A 17940-nucleotide genomic window follows, 5' to 3' on the forward strand; every position below is an offset into this window, starting at 1 on the left:
TCAGTGAGAGACAGGGCCTCAGAGAATGAATCACAGGAGAGATGCTTGGAAAAGAGCCTGGCAGCTCTGAGAGGGGGCAAAGTGGTCCTGAGAGGAGAATGGGAGGTTCTGAAGACAGGAGTGGACATTTTGTTTGACTGGCCCCACCTTTGTGGCCCCCATCACAGAGTGAGGCAAATGGAAGTTATGTAATTCCTTTGATTTGAGGAAACACTATTTGATCAGGTGTAAGAGTTGCAGGCATGGGGCATAGAGGCAGGTGGGCATCAAATGCTGAGGACCCTGAGCCTTGTGAAGGCAAAATAGACAAGAAGGCAGAAACCTTGTCCTTGAAGAACTTATAGTCTCTTTGTGGAGGAAAATTATCAATAGCAAAAATGGGTAAGACAAGACAGGAATGAATGTCTTGTCTTAAGAAAAGCCCAAAATATATGTGTAATAAGAAACTCCGGAAAAGAAGAGCTTAGTGTAGAAGGAGGCAGTTTCAGCTTTACTGGAGTATGTGGGACCCTAAGAACAGTACCAAATAAAGAGATAGATTAAATGACTTGATGAAAGCCTAGCTTATGCCAAAAGAAGACCAAGTTGGCCACAACCAATTACTACCTCAGCACTCCCAAACAAAGAAATCCAACTTGGATTTAATCACCATGAGGCTAAATGATGTTAATATGATCTAGAAACAAAATCTGAAGATGGTTATAATATACAGAGATACTATTTAGAAAATATATTACTTCAAATTAAGTCCAGCTTTTTAAATGAAAAGATGTAATAGTTGCTCTGAACATAATAAATAAATCCAGAATTTCAGTAATAGGTGAAAGTATCAAATTTATCTATTAAAACAAATGACAAAGGCAAGTCTAAACCCTTCTAAAACTGAGGGAAAGAGATGTGATGAGCACTATGGGCCAATAACCTTGGCAAATTCCAAGACCTTCCACTGAATTCAGCTCTGAAAAAGAACGGCTTTATCCTGTGACCTTCCAGCAAAAGCCAAATGCTCTTCTTCTGGGCTTTCACTGAATACTTACTTCACAAGCAGGAAAGGTTACTTCTATTTACTCCAACTTATTTGGTATTTTTTTTTTAAGGATCCCTTTATTTAATTCCCATAAAGAAAATAACCCGAAGGAAGAAAGGAAGGAAGCAAACAAGTAAGCTTTGACCTTTATATGCTAAATGAGTTATTTTACCAATAGCTACAGGTGATTATGTTCTCACCATTCTGAATAACAACCCTTTGTACACGTTGCAGAAGAGAAACCAATAGCTATACCTAAGGCTGAGTTGTGAGCCTGGTACTGAAAAGAAAAATTACAGGTAGAAAGACTTGAAAAAGAGGCAAAGGGTGAGAGAGAAGGAACCGCAAGAAATCTTTCTTCCTTTGAGTTTCTTAATTGAATTATTGAAATATATATATATTTTTTCTTTTCATTTCAACTTGCTAATAAGCTTCCTTTCCACAACTTGCCTGTTTTCTTCAAGGCGGCTGCATATTTGAGATATAAGCAGCTACATATTTGAGACAAAAACAGCAAAGGTCTCTGGCTCAATCAGCTAATAGGTTTGTATTAATCTCTGTGGAGATGCACAGATATGGTGATCATATTATATAAACCCACAATTAGACACAAGATCTAACAAATGATACAACTACTTTATTTCCAGATGCAAGCAGCAACTTGGCAAATATTGTTCCAATGGTAAAATGTTAGAATTTCTGGAACATTTGGTGTTATAAGGAGTGATTAGAAAAAAATTTGTTTTGGAGACCCTGAAAATCTGGGTGGCAATTACAATACTGGAGCAAAATGACAATATTAGTATTTCTGTATTTAACATTTTATAAGAAAAGGGTTCAGAATCCAGAAAAAGAAATCAGTGAGGATGAATATTTAATATATTTAAAATACATACATTTATAAGCATCATGTAAAATGTAAAAATCACTACCTAAACAATATCAACCTATTAATTACTATTAGTAGACTGAATTTAAAAAAATACGTATTAAGACACCAAACACTCTCAAAAATGGGGAAAAAAACTAAGTCATGAAATGTTGAAAAACGAGATCAGATAATTTAAACTTCTATTTCCTTTTTTTTTTTAAGATTTTATTTATTCATGAGAGACACGGGGTGGGGGGGGTGGCGGGGCAGAGATACAGGCAGAGGGAGAAGCAGGCTCCCTGCCGGGAACCCGACCTGGGACTCCATCCCGGGTCTGCAGGGCCACACCCTGGGCTGAAGGCGGCGCTAAACTGCTGAGCCACCTGGGCTGCCCTAATATAAACTTTTATAATGACAGTTCTTAAAATGCAGAAATATTGTTAAAAATTTGTCCAAATTTCCTCACTGCTAATAAAAAAGAAAACATTCGTTAGGAAAATATGATGCATTTATGATTGATCTCCAAATATATTTTCCTGGCTCCTTCATCTTGAATAATAGTAACTCTCATTTGATAACTTTGAGGAATATTTTTAAACTTTGAAGAGTATTTTTAAACATAATTTTGTATGTGGGGGTAGGGGTGTGGGGATGAAATTCATTTAATTACATCAAGCTTGTGGTTTGCTTGAAAACAAGAAGCCAGCATTTCTGGTTGGTTCTCCTCGTCTTTAGTTTGCTCATATATACCCAGCTGCCTGGATCTGTTTCAAAACTCTCCCATTGTAGTGGATATACTCTAAGGTGATCCCCAACAAGTTAGGCCTTAGTATGGTCCTCTCCTCTTGAGTGCAGGCACAACCTGCGACTTATTCCTAGTCAATAGAATAGAGCAAAGCCAATGGGAGAGTCACTCCCTAGATAAATTGCATTATGCAAATTTCCATCTTAGCAGACTGGAATAAAAGATTCTCCTGCTGGCTTGGAAGTTAGCTACCATGTTGTGACAGGGCCTGTGAGAGACCAGCAGCCACATGGCCAGGAACTGTGAGTAACACTTAGGGGATGAGAGCACCCAGGTGACAGCCAAGCAAGAAAACAGGGGACTTCAGTCCTACAACCTTAACTGAATTTCACCAACAACCACATGAATTGGAAGAAAAACGTTCCCAAGGGGACCATAGCACAACCGACATCTTGATTATACTCTATGAGGCTCAAAGCAGAGGACCCAGTTAAGGTGCATCCAGATTCCTGATCCAAAGAAATGGTGGGATAATAATTATGTGTTGTCCTAAGCCACTGAATTTGTGGTAATTTATTATGCAATATGTAACTCATGCACAAGTCATAATCTACTTTGAGCTCCAAAAACTGTTATTCTTACAAGAAAAGGTTTGTATTGCCAATTGTTATTTTCTTCCTCCATTTGAGAATAACAGAGATACAGTAGAATGTTTTATAGATATGTATACCTTTATCTAATTCAAAACTTTAGTGCAAAATATAATTCTCTATGTATGATTCTCAAAATATGAATTAATTAAATTCAGCACTTTTTAAAATACTACTATTTTGGTACTTGGAAAGTGGAGACTGTACCTCCAAACCAGTTTTTTTTTTAAATGTGCGCACTTCCTTATTTTTTAAAATAAACTTTTTATTACTTTAGACTTGCAGAATTATTACTATATGGGGAGCCCTTGTATATCCCACACCCAGGTTCCATCATTTACATCTTACATTAGTATGGGGCATTTTTCACAATTAATTAACATTGGTATATTTTATTTAGCTAAACTCTATAGTTTATTCAGATTTCCTAATGTCCTTTTTCTGTTCCAGGATCCCATCCAGAATCCTGTATTACAAATTAATGGTCTTGTCTCCTTAGGCTTCTTTTGGTTATGACTGCTAATATATATATATATATATATATTTAAGATTTTATTTATTTATTTATTCATGTGAGACACAGAGAGAGGCAGAGACATAGGCAGAGGGAGAAGCAGGCTCCCTGCAGGGACTCTGATATGGGATTCAATCCCAGGACTCTGGGATCATGACCTGAGCCAAAGGCAGATGCTCAACCACTGAGCCACCCAGGCATCTGAGACTATTAATATTTTTAATGACCTTGATAGTTTTGAGGAATAGTGATCAGGTATTTTGTAGGAGATATCTATATTGAATTTTGCCTTAGGAAAAAAATAAAAAGAAATTTGTCTTAGGTTTTTCTCATGACAAGAGTGGGGTAATATGTTTTGGGGAAGAGGACCAGATACCTATTATCAAGATGACATATTATTGCGAATGTGAATCTGGATGACCTGGCTTGAGGTAGTGTTCGTCAGGTTTCTCGATGGTAGGGGACTCTATTTTTTTTCTTCCCCTCCCTTTTCTACTGTACTCTCTGAAAGAAAATCACTATGTGCAGCCCCCATGGGGAGTTATGCTTTTCTTCCTGGAAAACAGAGTATCTACGTAGAGTATTTGGAATTCTTCAGCATGGAAGATTTGTCTATTCTCCTCATATATTTATCTGATTACTTATATCTGAATATATATTTATTTTATGCTTTGGGTTATACCATTACTTTTTTTGTTGCTCAAATTGTTCCAGCTTTGGCAATTAGGAGCATTTTTAGTTGGCTCCTGTATCCTCATGACACACTTTGTGTTACACCATTGTGAGGTGGGGTTTTTTTGTTTTGTTTTGTTTTTCATTTTTCTTTTAGCACTACCTTACTTTCTGGCACTATACGCTCCAGACTCATTTTGCATATTTCTTGCCCCAGTCCTAAATTAGCCATTTCTCCAAGAAGCCTTCCTTTTATTGGAAAATAGTTTATTGCTACTAAAGTGTCATTGCTCCCAGGCCAAACCAGTTTTTCATTCTCTAAACACAGGACCTTAGAATGTTCCTATACATGCTTATTCAACAAACATTTTTACAAAGATTACTATGTGTCAGGCATTATTTTAAGCATTTTGCAAATATTAACTCATTAAATCCTTGTAATAACCTCTTAACAGCAATAGATAGGTAGTATTATTAAATCCATTTTATGAATAGAAAAACTAGGATACTACGAGGTTTAAACACGAGGCCAAAGTTATACAGCTAGCGAGTGGCAGAACCAGGAACTGACCCAAAGCATCTCGCTCCAGATTTGGAGGAATAACCAGTATACCACATTGCCTCACAGTGATGAGGACCTCACAAAGCAGAAAATTAATGAATTAATAAATCTACCCACATTCATTCTCCAACAAATATCCATTATGTGCCCATTAGGTGCTAAATTCTGTGCTAGATGTTAATTGGCTTAATGCCGTTTGAGATACTTTCTTGGGCTACGGCCCAATTTAAAATGAAGGAAGAGGCTGTTGCAATGTGCCCCTTGAGAGGACTCTGGCAGCTACATGGAATGAAGATGGTGAAATGAAACCACTCCACTCAGGGGCTGCACATACACTTATTCAAGGGTGGGAGGCAGTGCCTTCTTTATTTCCTACCTTTATCTTATCCTTTTCACAAATGTAAAGGAGTTTATCTTTTCCTATATATGAAATGCCCAGTCATTATGCAACTGTTAAAATATTTGAAAATAAAATATTTGAAACTGTCTTTTGTGAAAATCATTGAACAAAACAGAGATTTCCATTTACATCTGATTGAAAAAAAAATTTAAATATACACTTACCTTATGACTATCACTAGGGGGTAGTTCCCAGAGACCAAGCTAAGATAATCTAAAAGGAAACAGGCAAAATAACCACGCTAAATGCAAATATCTTCAAGGATTACAACATCATTTATCCCCACATATTTAGTGGCAGAGCTCTGTGAAGCTTCCCCTGACTCGGCTTTTGTTGTTAATAACACATTTTGGGAACAGGAGGGCAGGTGGGATGGAGATGGATTTGGCAGAAAGGACTCCTAGAAAAAGAAGGCAGAGGCTGATACAATGAGAACTCCTGCTTTGATCTCTTGCTGATATTTATAAATCCTTGCAAGAGGATATGGACTCAAGAGAAGAGATAGTCAAGAATATGGGCCTTCATTTTCAGGTCAGAGCAAGCATCAAATGAGTCACCTTCCAGATGTACCAAAGGTTAGGTACATTCTAAAAAGAATTAGCAAGCACAGTGCCTTAATGCAACAATAAGAATTCACAATAAAATAGGTCAATAAGTGGAATAATATATTGATTAGATTCATAGATCAGAGGAAAGGGATAATCAAAAGGTTTAGCCTGTGAAGAGCTAACTCAGTTCAGCTGAGTGGGTTTGACTGAGAAGACTTCAAGGAAGGGGTGTGATCTACTGAATCCCATTGCCAATGGACATGGGAGAGGGGTGGTCTCTCAGATTTTATTTCTGACATTTACAACCTCTCTCTGAGAAAAAAAAAATGCATTTTGGTACCTCTGGGGGCACCAGTCTAGACAATCATACTAGTCTATCTAATATAGTTTCAAAACTATCAATAGGGTCAAAGCCCTCTTGAGAAATATGTAGAAAACAAAAGTCCTAACTCATATGATTGAATTCTTAATATCCAAGTATCATTTTTATCAGGAATAAAATATCAAGAAATGTGCAATTGTTTGGGTTTCTAAATAGCCTTCCTTTTAAATTTAAAATATTGTAATAATTCAAGGAAAAGGTGTTAGAACTGACATGTTAGAAGAGGTGTAACACTCTACCAATTTCTGTGTATTTGATGATATACCATCATTGCAAAAGGTATCTCAGTCAACGTACCAAGGACTCATATTCCTCCAAGCATTTAACATAGTATTGAATATACTTAAAGCAGAACTAGGAATTTCACCAAAGAGGTAATAAATTTGCCCCTTCGAACATAGAATAGGGACAATATATTTCAGTGGTTAGGACCCCAGGCAAGTTATTGAGCCCCTGGATATTCCACAAATAATAGTTGTTATTTTTAGTTCCAGCAACATAAGAATTCTGATCTAAGATATATTCTTAATGTTTTTCTTGTAATAACCTATACATTTTAATAATATAGATGTTTAGAAGAGATTTTGCCTTAATGAAATGTAATCTTTCTAAGCATGATTTTTTTAACTGTAAAAAAATTTATGAAATGGTTTCTATACATTTTCATTTACCTCATAGCTACTTTGTTGAAATACAAACAGATTACAACTTGAAAAGTGGTATTTTACAGTTTTTCATTGTTAGGATGTGGAATCTAGTCAAAGTTAATTCACAGTGTTTTACATTTTAAAATATAGTTAACTCCATTTAGACTTTCAGATTTTACTGAAACAACAACAACAAAGTTGTTAAAACGGCAAGGTAAATAAATGAGCAGTTACTAGAGCTGACCTGACATAGGACCACAGCAGCTTTCATTAGTATCAGAGTGGACAGGCCATTAAAGACCAAGCTCGTTGGTGGCATCTAAGTCAGCTGGACTCGGAAGAGGCGAGAACATCACTTGAAGGGTATTAAAAGCTCTTTCTGTTCTGTATGCCCCCAGACCAGTTTCATGATCTGCCCAAAGGAGTACATTGAAACATAGCCTGTCTTGCCTATTTTTTTCTCAGAGATTGATAAGATAATGATGGAGGTGGGGTGAGTGGTGTGTGAATGTAGATAAGAATGTAGGTAAATAATAATGAACAGGGTATAGAATCTATTTTTATATAATAGCAACTTTCATTGAAAAATACACATAAAAAAAAGAAAAATAGAGGGGCAAGATGGCGGAAGAGCAGGGTCCCCAAATCACCTGTCCCCACCAAATTACCTAGATAACCTTCAAATCATCCTGAAAATCTACGAATTCGGCCTGAGATGTAAAGAGAGACCAGCTGGAATGCTACAGTGAGAAGAGTTCGCGCTTCTATCAAGGTAGGAAGACGGGGAAAAAGAAATAAAGGAACAAAAGGCCTCCGAGGGGGAGGGGCCCGCGAGGAGCCGGGCTGAGGCCGGGGCGAGTGTCCCCAGGACAGGAGAGCCCCGTCCCGGAGGAGCAGGAGCTGCACCAACCTTCCCGGGCGGAAAGGGGCTCGCAGGGAGTTAGAGCAGGACCCAGGAGGGCGGGGATGCCGTCGGGCTCCCGGGGACACTAACAGACACCTGCGAGCGCAGGAGAGTGCGCTGAGCTCCCTAAGGGCTGCAGCGCCCGCACAGCGGACCGGAGCCCGGAGCAGCTCGGAGGGGCTCAGGAGCGGCTCCAGGGAGGGAGCTGCAGGGCGGGAGCGCGAATCCAACAGCGCAGGCTCCGGAGCACAGGGCGCCGGGACACAGCCCAGGATCCGGCCTCCCCCGGGACAGGCAGAGGCCGGGAGGGCCCAGGACAGCGAGGACGCTCCTGCCCCGAGCTGAGCAGATCAGCGGCCCCGCCCCGGAGCCTCCAGGCCCTGCAGACGGAGAACCGAGAGCCCCGAGCCCCGTAGTTCCTGCGGAGGCTGAATCCAGGCTTCCAGAGTTGCCATAGCAACTGCGGCTGATCCTCCCGGGGCCCCACGGGGTGAACAACCCCCGCTGAGCCCTGCAGCAGGCAGGGGCAGAGCAGCTCCCCCAAGTGCTAACACCTGAGAATCAGCACAGCAGGACCCTCCCCCAGAAGACCAGCTGGACGGACCAGTGATACTCCCCCGTGTTCCAATACAACTTGTTTTTGGCCACTCTGCACTGAGCAAAATGACTAGAAGGAAAACCTCAACTCAAAAGAAAGAATCAGAAACAGCCCTCTCTCCCACAGAGTTACAGAATCTGGATTACACTTCAATGTCAGAAAGCCAATTCAGAAGCACTATTCTACAGCTACTGGTGGCTCTAGAAAAAAGCATTAAGGACTCACGAGACTTCATGACTGCAGAATTTAGATCCAATCAGGCAGAAATTAAAAATCAATTGAATGAGATGCAATCCAAACTAGAAGTCCTAACGACGAGGGTTAACGAGGTGGAAGAACGAGTGAGTGACATAGAAGACAAGTTGATGGCAAGGAGGGAAACTGAGGAAAAAAGAGATAAACAATTAAAGAACCATGAAGACAGATTAAGGCAAATAAATGACACTCTAAGGAGGAAAAACCTACGTTTAATTGGGGTTCCCGAGGGCGCCGAAAGGGACAGAGGGCCAGAATATGTATTTGAACAAATCCTAGCTGAAAAATTTCCCAATCTGGGAAGGGAAACTGGCATTCAGATCCAGGAAATAGAGAGATCCCCCCCTAAAATCAATAAAAACCGTTCAACACCTCGACATCTAATAGTGAAGCTTGCAAATTCCAAAGATAAAGAGAAGATCCTTAAAGCAGCAAGAGACAAGAAGTCCCTGACTTTCATGGGGAGGAATATTAGGGTAACAGCAGACCTCTCCACAGAGACCTGGCAGGCCAGAAAGGGCTGGCAGGATATATTCAGGGTCCTAAATGAGAAGAACCTGCAACCAAGAATACTTTATCCAGCAAGGCTCTCATTCAAAATGGAAGGAGAGATAAAGAGCTTCCAAGACAGGCAGGAACTGAAAGAATATGTGACCTCCAAACCAGCTCTGCAAGAAATTTTAAGGGGGACTCTTAAAACTCCCCTTTAAGAAGAAGTTCAGTGGAACAATCCACAAAAACAAGGACTAAATAGATATCATGATGACACTAAACTCATATCTGTCAATAGTAACTCTGAACGTGAATGGGCTTAATGACCCCATCAAAAGGCGCAGGGTTTCAGACTGGATAAAAAAGCAGGACCCATCTATTTGCTGTCTACAAGAGACTCATTTTAGACAGAAGGACACCTACAACCTGAAAATAAAAGGTTGGAGAACCATTTACCATTCAAATGGTTCTCAAAAAATACCCTAAAAACTACAGAACACTTCTGAAAGAAATTGAGGAAGACACAAAGAGATGGAAAAATATTCCATGCTCATGGATTGGCAGAATTAATATTGTGAAAATGTCAATGTTACCCAGGGCAATTTACACGTATAATGCAATCCCTATCAAAATACCATGGACTTTCTTCAGAGACTTAGAACAAATTATTTTAAGATTTGTGTGGAATCAGAAAAAACCCCAAACAGCCAGGGGAATTTTAAAAAAGAAAACCGTATCTGGGGGCATCACAATGCCAGATTTCAGGTTGTACTACAAAGCTGTGTTCATCAAGACAGTGTGGTACTGGCACAAAAACAGACACATAGATCAATGGAACAGAATAGAGAACCCAGAAGTGGACCCTGAACTTTATGGTCAACTAATATACGATAAAGGAGGAAAGACGATCCACTGGAAGAAAGACAGTCTCTTCAATAAATGGTGCTGGGAAAATTGGACATCCACATGCAGAAGAATGAAACTGGACCACTCTCTTGCACCATACACAAAGATAAACTCAAAATAGATGAAAGATCTAAATGTGAGACAAGATTCCATCAAAATCCCAGAGGAGAACTCAGGCAACACCCTTTTTGAACTTGGCCACAGTAACCGGAGAAGGACAAACAGTGTATGTTCTCATTCATTTGGGGAATATGAATAATAGTGAAGGGGAATATAAGGGAAGGGAGAAGAAATGTGTGAGAGATATCAGAAAGGGAGACAGAACATAAAGACTTCTAACTCTGGGAAATGAACTAGGGGTGGTGGAGGGGGAGGAGGGCGGGGGGTGGGGGTGAATGGGTGACGGGCACTGAGGGGGACACTTGATGGGATGAGCACTGGGTGTTATTCTGTATGTTGGTAAATTGAACACCAATAAAAATTAATTTATAAAAAAAAAAAAAAGAAAAAGAAAAATACACATAAAGGAAATTTTGTAGATTACATATATATCTTGCTAATTTAAATGATCACTTCAGGGGAACAAGGAGATAGGTAGAAAGAACAGAAGGGAAGTCAAGAATTCTGAGGTCTAGCCCCAGCCTGGTCATAGTTAGCAGTGGGCTAACTTTTGAGTAGTCACTTACCATCACTAGGCCTCTTTTACAGAAAAGTCCATGCCTTACTTGAAGATACCTTTCTGACATCCGTTTCAAGTTGGTCCTTACTTTTAAGAACTCTATCAGAGCGCTTGCTTTGGCAGCACATATGCTAAGATCTCTATCAGGAAGTTTATGGTTTACAAGCAAATAAATACAGCTGTGGCCAAATCTGCCTTTTCAGAAGCATAGCTTTTTTAGTGGTGTCAGTGCTTAAAATAGTTACTTTATATATCTTGGGTTGCATATACAATTTCAAGGTTTATGATATGAAAGTCTGAGAACATTCAGATAAAATGAAATGTTTTAAATTTTGAAATGTTTTAAATTTTGTATGAAGATACTGTTTAGTTACCAAAACCAGTATTTCTACCTATCCTATCCATCAGCCATAACATGTATTCATGCTAATGATGAATAGAATGGTTTCTCATCTCAGTATTGATATCTAGTTTTTCAGGTGCCAAAACATAGCATTTTTACAGAGCAGTATATTGTGACAAGAACTTGTAAATAGAATCAACAGCTCTTTTCATTTTCATTTTATTTAATAAACCTTGTAATTTGAATATCAGAATCCAACCCTAACTCTCCTCAGGAAATGGAAAAGGCTTAATATTTATTCATCTGGAAAAAAATTGTGCCATGCTCCAAAACCCAATTAAACTAGAAACAGATGAGATTCATCCTCTCAGGGGCACTTAGCATAGCTAAATATATTCACAACACAGTTGATCATTTATAAACACAGCTACCATTGCAAGCAGAGAGTCATGTCCATGACAGTCCATTCATGGTCTAAAGTGAAAGGCCATGAATTCTGCTAGGGTGGAGGCCACCTCTAAACATCATGGAATCAATACTGCTCTGTTTTACAAAATGGTTAATAAAAATATTTTAAAATATTCTATTCTCTTGTTTTCTGCTTTTAGACTGAGGATTCAAGTGAGGATTAATCTAGTTCTCTCCATGTCAGTAAATATGGAAATCAAGAATGGAGGGAATAGGCTTAATAGGATTCTAGTTTCCATTAAAGGATCATTGCTACTGCCCTTGTTCCTCATATCACAACTTCGCTTATGCTAGGTGCTGTCCTAAGCTGCTTTCACATGGTATGATTCATTCTGATGCTATGGTTCTGTGACTCAAGTTGTGAGGAATGGATAGTTTTTCTCATTTCCTTCTTAAAGCTGGTCTTAAATTCAGAAAGCATGTTATGACAAAGAAAAAGCAACAGTAACAAAAAGAAACCAAATTCACTCCAGGGAAGGGAGATTGGATAAATAGGGGTTAAACAAATGTCTTTTTTAGCCAATTGAGCAGTCAACAACATTAACAGAGAACCTACAAGGACAGAGCCCAGATTGAACTTTCCCCTTTGTCCAGGCCACCTGCAATGCCCTGTTTGGAAGAATGGCAGGCTGGGTCATAAGTAGAAAAATACAATCATCCAATAGCCATACTATGTGTTTATCTATTCCTTTAACAAACATTTACAGAGCACCCACCACGAAGCAGGGGCTAGGAGGTAGAAATGAGTGATATGACTTCAACATTAAGATGCTCAATCCTAGAGGGGAGAAGCCAGCTAGTCACTCATGACAGACAAGTAAACAAAATAATCAAAATGTGAACAGTTGAATGAAAGACTCACAAAAACTTGAATAGCTGATCTGAGTGTCCTTCCCTTTCCCTTCTGACATTTTTTCTCATTAGCACATGGTCATTAGCACCATCGTCATTTGATGTCATATATTTATTTATTTTGGTTGTCTATCTCCTTCCACTAGAAATTGAAGGCATAGGATTTCTTTGGTTCACTCAGGTAAACCAGCCCCCAGAACAGAAATTAACAACTAGTAGGTGTTCAATAAACATTTATAAATGAATGTATAAGAAAGTAATCATTATAGAAGCCACTCAAAAGATGATTATCTGGAAAGATGGGTGGAAATTATGTTGGTTATTACAGAAGGCAATTACATTTTGACAAAGCAGAAGCTGAAAGTTAGTCAAGAGAAATCTGCTGGACAAGTCCTCAGAGACACCTAGCCATAGGTCCACGGAGTACAGGTAGTTTTGTCTGCCCAGTGTCCTGATCCCATGGGACTGTCTCCCAGTTTGCCAATGCCAAACACCTATTCCTCTGACTATGGGGAGAGCCCAAACCAAGCTAGGCCAACTGGTTCTCCCTCCTGGGCAATGGCAGCTGTGCTATCAAGAGCAGCAGCATCTCAGAAGGATGGTTTATGTGTTCCTACTTCTGAGACCCCCAATTACTTTGGTTCCTGTCTTCCCCAAAACCTGTTTGGTCAGCTCTTCCCTCAGCTCTTTAAGCTATTAATAGCCTTCCAATAAACTTTTTTTTTCCCCTGGCTCTTAAAGTCTCAGTTTATTTCTGATGAGTATATTCAAAGTTCTTTGTGACCACAGGAGCTGATTAAAAGATGACTGTGGTTTGGAAAGACTCAGAGTAAAGAATTTTTTCTGAGCACTAACCATGTGCAGGTACTGAGCTAAGCTCTTTATAGGAGTTACCCAATTTAATCTTTACAACTATCTCCATGAGTACCTATTCCCATTTTAAAACCAAGCCAAGCTCCCACTGTATACCAAGTGGCTGAGTCAGCATTTGACTGTAAAGACCACAAACTTAACAGCTCTCCACTCTCCTCCTGGGAAACACAATTTCAAGTGTGTGGTAAATAATAAGAAATGTCATTGGTGTCATGGTCAAGTTAGTGAGTAAAGGTTAGGGATTCAATGGAAATGGGTATCCTTAGGAATGGATGGAATTAAGTGTAGTGGCCCTAGCTTCCATGCTTATAATTCAGGATTCTCACATTCCGATTGTGTTATGATTTTTTTTTTCCTGTGCCATGTGAAGAATTAAGGAGAGTTTCCTAGTGAGAACTGTTAAAACAGGTGTCTGGAACACGTGGTTCCAAAGTCTGAAAAATGCCTTAGCATAATTGCATATTTTTATTAATTAACACCAGATATATTTATACATGGAAGTGACTGTAAATCATATAAATACATCTAATTCACCTTCCTCTTAGACTGAGCCTAAAGATGCCTCTGGCTACACCAGTGTTTTCATACTAAAGGATAAATGCAGCCAAAGTGGAGAGACAACGCTCTTAACCAATTGTAGTCAAAGTCTCCTTCTTAAAATCTCATAAGAACATTTGGCCATGTGAGCCAAAAGGTAAGGTTCTGAGCTTCTGAGCTCACAGTGCATCTGACCCTGTGCTTTCCCCTCCTCCAAGTCTATTTTATCCCCATGATCAGAGTGTCCTCTTCCTCCCACATCACACCAAATAGGAAGCCGAAAAGGGTTCATGTTTCCGGTTTAATAGGTCAGAAGAAGTCTGGTCTTCTGATCCAGATTCATCAAAATGTGCTGCCTCCCCCAGGAAACATAATGGAAACTGTGCAGCAGGATGAGTTAACATCATTCATCCCACTGGAGCTTTTATGAAGTCTTGGCTCCACACTATCTCCTCGAGACAGAGATCAAAATAGCGACATCCAAACCACCCTTCATTGGTACCAGTGTGTGGGGGTTAGAAGTGAACATATCCCTCTGTAACCCAGATAACAATTCCCTTGGTCATTACTTTGACTTTTTCAACTCCAGTGAAGGAGTGACATTGTTGCTCTGGCAGTCTCTATTTGTTTCTATTGTACAGCAAGTACAACTCCTTTTTGGGGGATTTCACCAGTGATTTTGCCTTCTGAACTAGAAACTACTTATTGGTGTCATATAACAAGGAGGAAAAGACTGTGTCCCCAACACCACTATTTCTGGCATTGCTGAGTCTGAGGCCAGCCTGGACTGTTCTACCAAATTTCTTTGTGGACCACAAGGTCAGATGGCCTATGGCAGATGATTATCTGTATTCCAAGGACCAGTGGACTAGCAAAGTCCATCCCAAGGTGAAAATTGCTGCCCAGTGGTGATTTGGACTTTGCATAAGAACCTGGTTGATGACATGCAACAGTCACTTATCTTTTGTCGGGGTGCAAAACTAAGACTTCTCCAATGGATGAGGGTCAGGCCTTTGTTCTCAAGGCTGACCAGGTCATGTTGGCAGCCCTGAAGCAACCCTGAAGTGAAGAGTGTGTATCTGAAGTCAGACATTTGACCAGAGAAAATTCAAGGACATGCAGTGGGAAGCAAAAGAAATCTGGACTCAGGACTCTAATAAAACATATGCATGACTTTATGTCCTGGGTTGTGAAATAATCACAGACATTATTCAGTAAGCAATATGAACATGTGTGACTTTTCTTGTAGCAGATGTCTCAGGTTACAATCAATAACCTTTCTTTTCCCTTCTCTTCTCTTTTCTTTCTTCTCTTTCCTTTTCTTTTATTTTCTTCCTTCCTTTCTCCTTTTTTTTACTTTCTCTCTTTCTCTATTCTCTTCCTTCTTCTTCCTCCTGTGTCTTTCATTTTCCTGGTGGCACAACTACTCTCATTTACAGGTATAGGCATGTCCCAGACATCATGCAAAGCACTTCGCATACATCGCCACTTCTACTGCACATTAACAATCTCAAAAAGGAGAAATTGTTGCTATTTTACTGTGAAGAATGCAGATTTGGGGAGGTGACAACTGTATTAATGGGCTGTGACTCCATATCTCTCTCATTCACAGCCCAGACCTGTTCCATTAGGAACACTGGCATCTTTCTCTTGATAAACAGCCATCATAGAGTCTTCACTGCACACTATCTACCATTTAAGAAGAGATTTTTCTGTACGTCTTGCCTTTGCACCTGGCTCACCTTCTGCCTGACCTTCTGCTTGCAACTACAGCCAGAAGGTGGATGGAGGGCAGTGCAGATTCCTCTTGAGCTGCCAGTGTCCTCTTAGTCATGCCCTTGGTTATCTTCTGGCTTTCTGCCCCCAGGCGTTCTCCAATGCTACAAGGACCTAGAGTCTGCAGGTGCAGCCAGGAAGCACAGGGGAGAAAAGCCCAGAGATGGGTCTTGGCCAGTGGAAATTGGGAGCTGATAAACACACTGCTGCCCTCTAGATACAACTCCAGAATGGGAGACATTCTAAAATAACCACACCCCTTTTTGCCTTCTTAAATCCATACTTCAAAATTTGCTTCTCAGGAGAAATCAGTCTAAGACATCTTCCAATAACCTTTTTAATTCCATTTGCCTTGTTAACAGATATTTTGCTTCAATGTGTGTGCATTTTCTATGGCCGTCAAGTTTCTCATAGAAGAACTTTCTACTTTTCTTCACCATTAACCAGTTATTTCCTTTAACCACAGGCTTCTCTAAAGAAAAGGGTGCAAGAGAAAAAAGTAAGCTAAAAATCTCTCTCTCTTTCTTTGCTCAGAGTCCTGAAGTCTGGCTTCAAAGCTCCACTAATGGGAGAGCTCATCATAACTATTGACGCTAATGACCTCTGGCTTTGTTGGGGTGGGGAACAGACATCTGAGCATAGTATTTTAAAACAAAACTTAAATGACAATAAGGTAACAAGTTAACTAGTTAGAAGATATTATTTTGCTATCATATATTTAGGCATAAGTCATAAGCAGTTCATATAAATGACTCGTTACTTTTACACAAAAAAATATGTAGAATGTTTTCCCCTTGACATTTATTTTCTATTACCTAGAAACAGCACCAACAGCAATAGTTTTTCTTCCATCACGCCCACACACATACACATCTTGGCCCTCACATCTGCTAAAAATCAAAGATTCTGGATCTCCTTCCACTGCAGGCAGAGACACTCTTGTTTCTATCTTCACCCTGATTCAGGACCACTTGTGATAAGCCCTTCAAATATGTCCATGTCCTAATCTCCAGAACCTGTAAATGCTACCTCATACAGCAAATGGAACAGCACCAATATGATTAAATTAAGGATCTTGAGGTTGGGAGATTATCCTGGATTTTTGTGGCATTTTGTTACAGCAGCCATAGGAAACTGATACAACCATCTTCTCACCCTGACACTTCTTTTCTATGCTGGTCTCACCACCACCCACCTTTGCTCCACATTATATCTAAATGAGGGATTTGGGAGTAGGTCTCTCTTCATCAACTCTGAACAACTTGCCCTGGGTGTTGGAGACCTCAAGGGACCAGAAGCTCTGTAGCATGAGGGTAGGAAATGCTTGTGTGCAAGGGGTAGGATGTGCAGAAACAATTTAGGACAGCAGTAAGGGCTACAGAAAAGAATTTAGGAGTTAGCAGCATATAGGTGATGGTTAAAGTCAAACCATAGCTAGACCATGTAAACACATGATAGTGACCTTGACTGAACTAAAAAGTGGATCAAGGGGATTTAGTTTGCAAATGATAGGCCTATCAGAGATATCATAGAAAGTTAAGAGAAAATGTGGTCTAAATATAATTTTTTTAAAATTTATTTTGAGCTGAAATACAATCTCAGATCATGAAGAGGATTCTATCTTATTCAGAGAGAAGCATGCCTCAAAAAAAAGCTCTTGAGTTCTATATTAGGCACAGAGATACAAAAATAGTCAATAGTTCCTGCCCTTAAGGAGATTACAGATAATTTCATTATAATGTAATGTGTGGTGTGATAACGGTGTCAACAAGGGTACTTTGGGGGCACAGTGGACGGGACAGTTAGTAAAAAGGATGGACTGAGGAAAACTTTCCCTGGGAATACAGGGGAGCATTCATGGTAGAGGAAATAGCACAGTGTCTTGGGGGGGGAGTTAAATCAATATGATTGGATGAGTTCCTCCAGGAAGATTATGCATAGTGACAAGAACAGAGGAGCAAGGACAGAACGCTGGAGAGGAATAAGAGTTAATAAGAAGGCAAAGGAAAAGAAGCCCACAAATCAGCCCAAAAAAGACCAAGAGGGTCAGGAGGGACGCCAAGAGAAAATGGTGTCATGGAATCCAAGAGGGTAGAGAGCTTTGGGAAGAAGGGAGTTGAGTGAAGATGAGTCCTAACAGGGTCAAGAGAAAACCAGAAGTTTTCTCAGAGCAGGTACATTAGATGATGAGAGTAAAAACCAGATAGCAAAGGGTTAGAAGAAAATGGGAGCAAAGTGG

At 39.8% G+C, this 17940-nt stretch overlaps 1 protein-coding gene across 4 annotated transcripts in view; it reads right to left on the reverse strand.

Moving 5' to 3' along the window:
* The window catches only part of NCALD (neurocalcin delta), a 377982-nt gene that overhangs the window by 172394 nt on the left and 187648 nt on the right, over positions 1-17940 (reverse strand). For 3 of the 4 annotated variants that reach the window (XM_055303509.1, XM_055303512.1, XM_055303511.1), the window contains one exon: positions 5606-5654. The exons of the other annotated variant lie outside the window; for it this stretch is intronic. The gene's annotated coding sequence lies outside the window, so the exon portion shown is untranslated. The remainder of the gene's footprint in view (positions 1-5605; positions 5655-17940) is intronic. 4 annotated transcript variants of the gene reach the window in all.

This window comes from Nyctereutes procyonoides, unplaced genomic scaffold (genome assembly GCF_905146905.1).
Source record: "Nyctereutes procyonoides isolate TBG_1078 unplaced genomic scaffold, NYPRO_anot_genome, whole genome shotgun sequence".
Classification (NCBI taxonomy): Eukaryota; Metazoa; Chordata; class Mammalia; order Carnivora; family Canidae; genus Nyctereutes; species Nyctereutes procyonoides.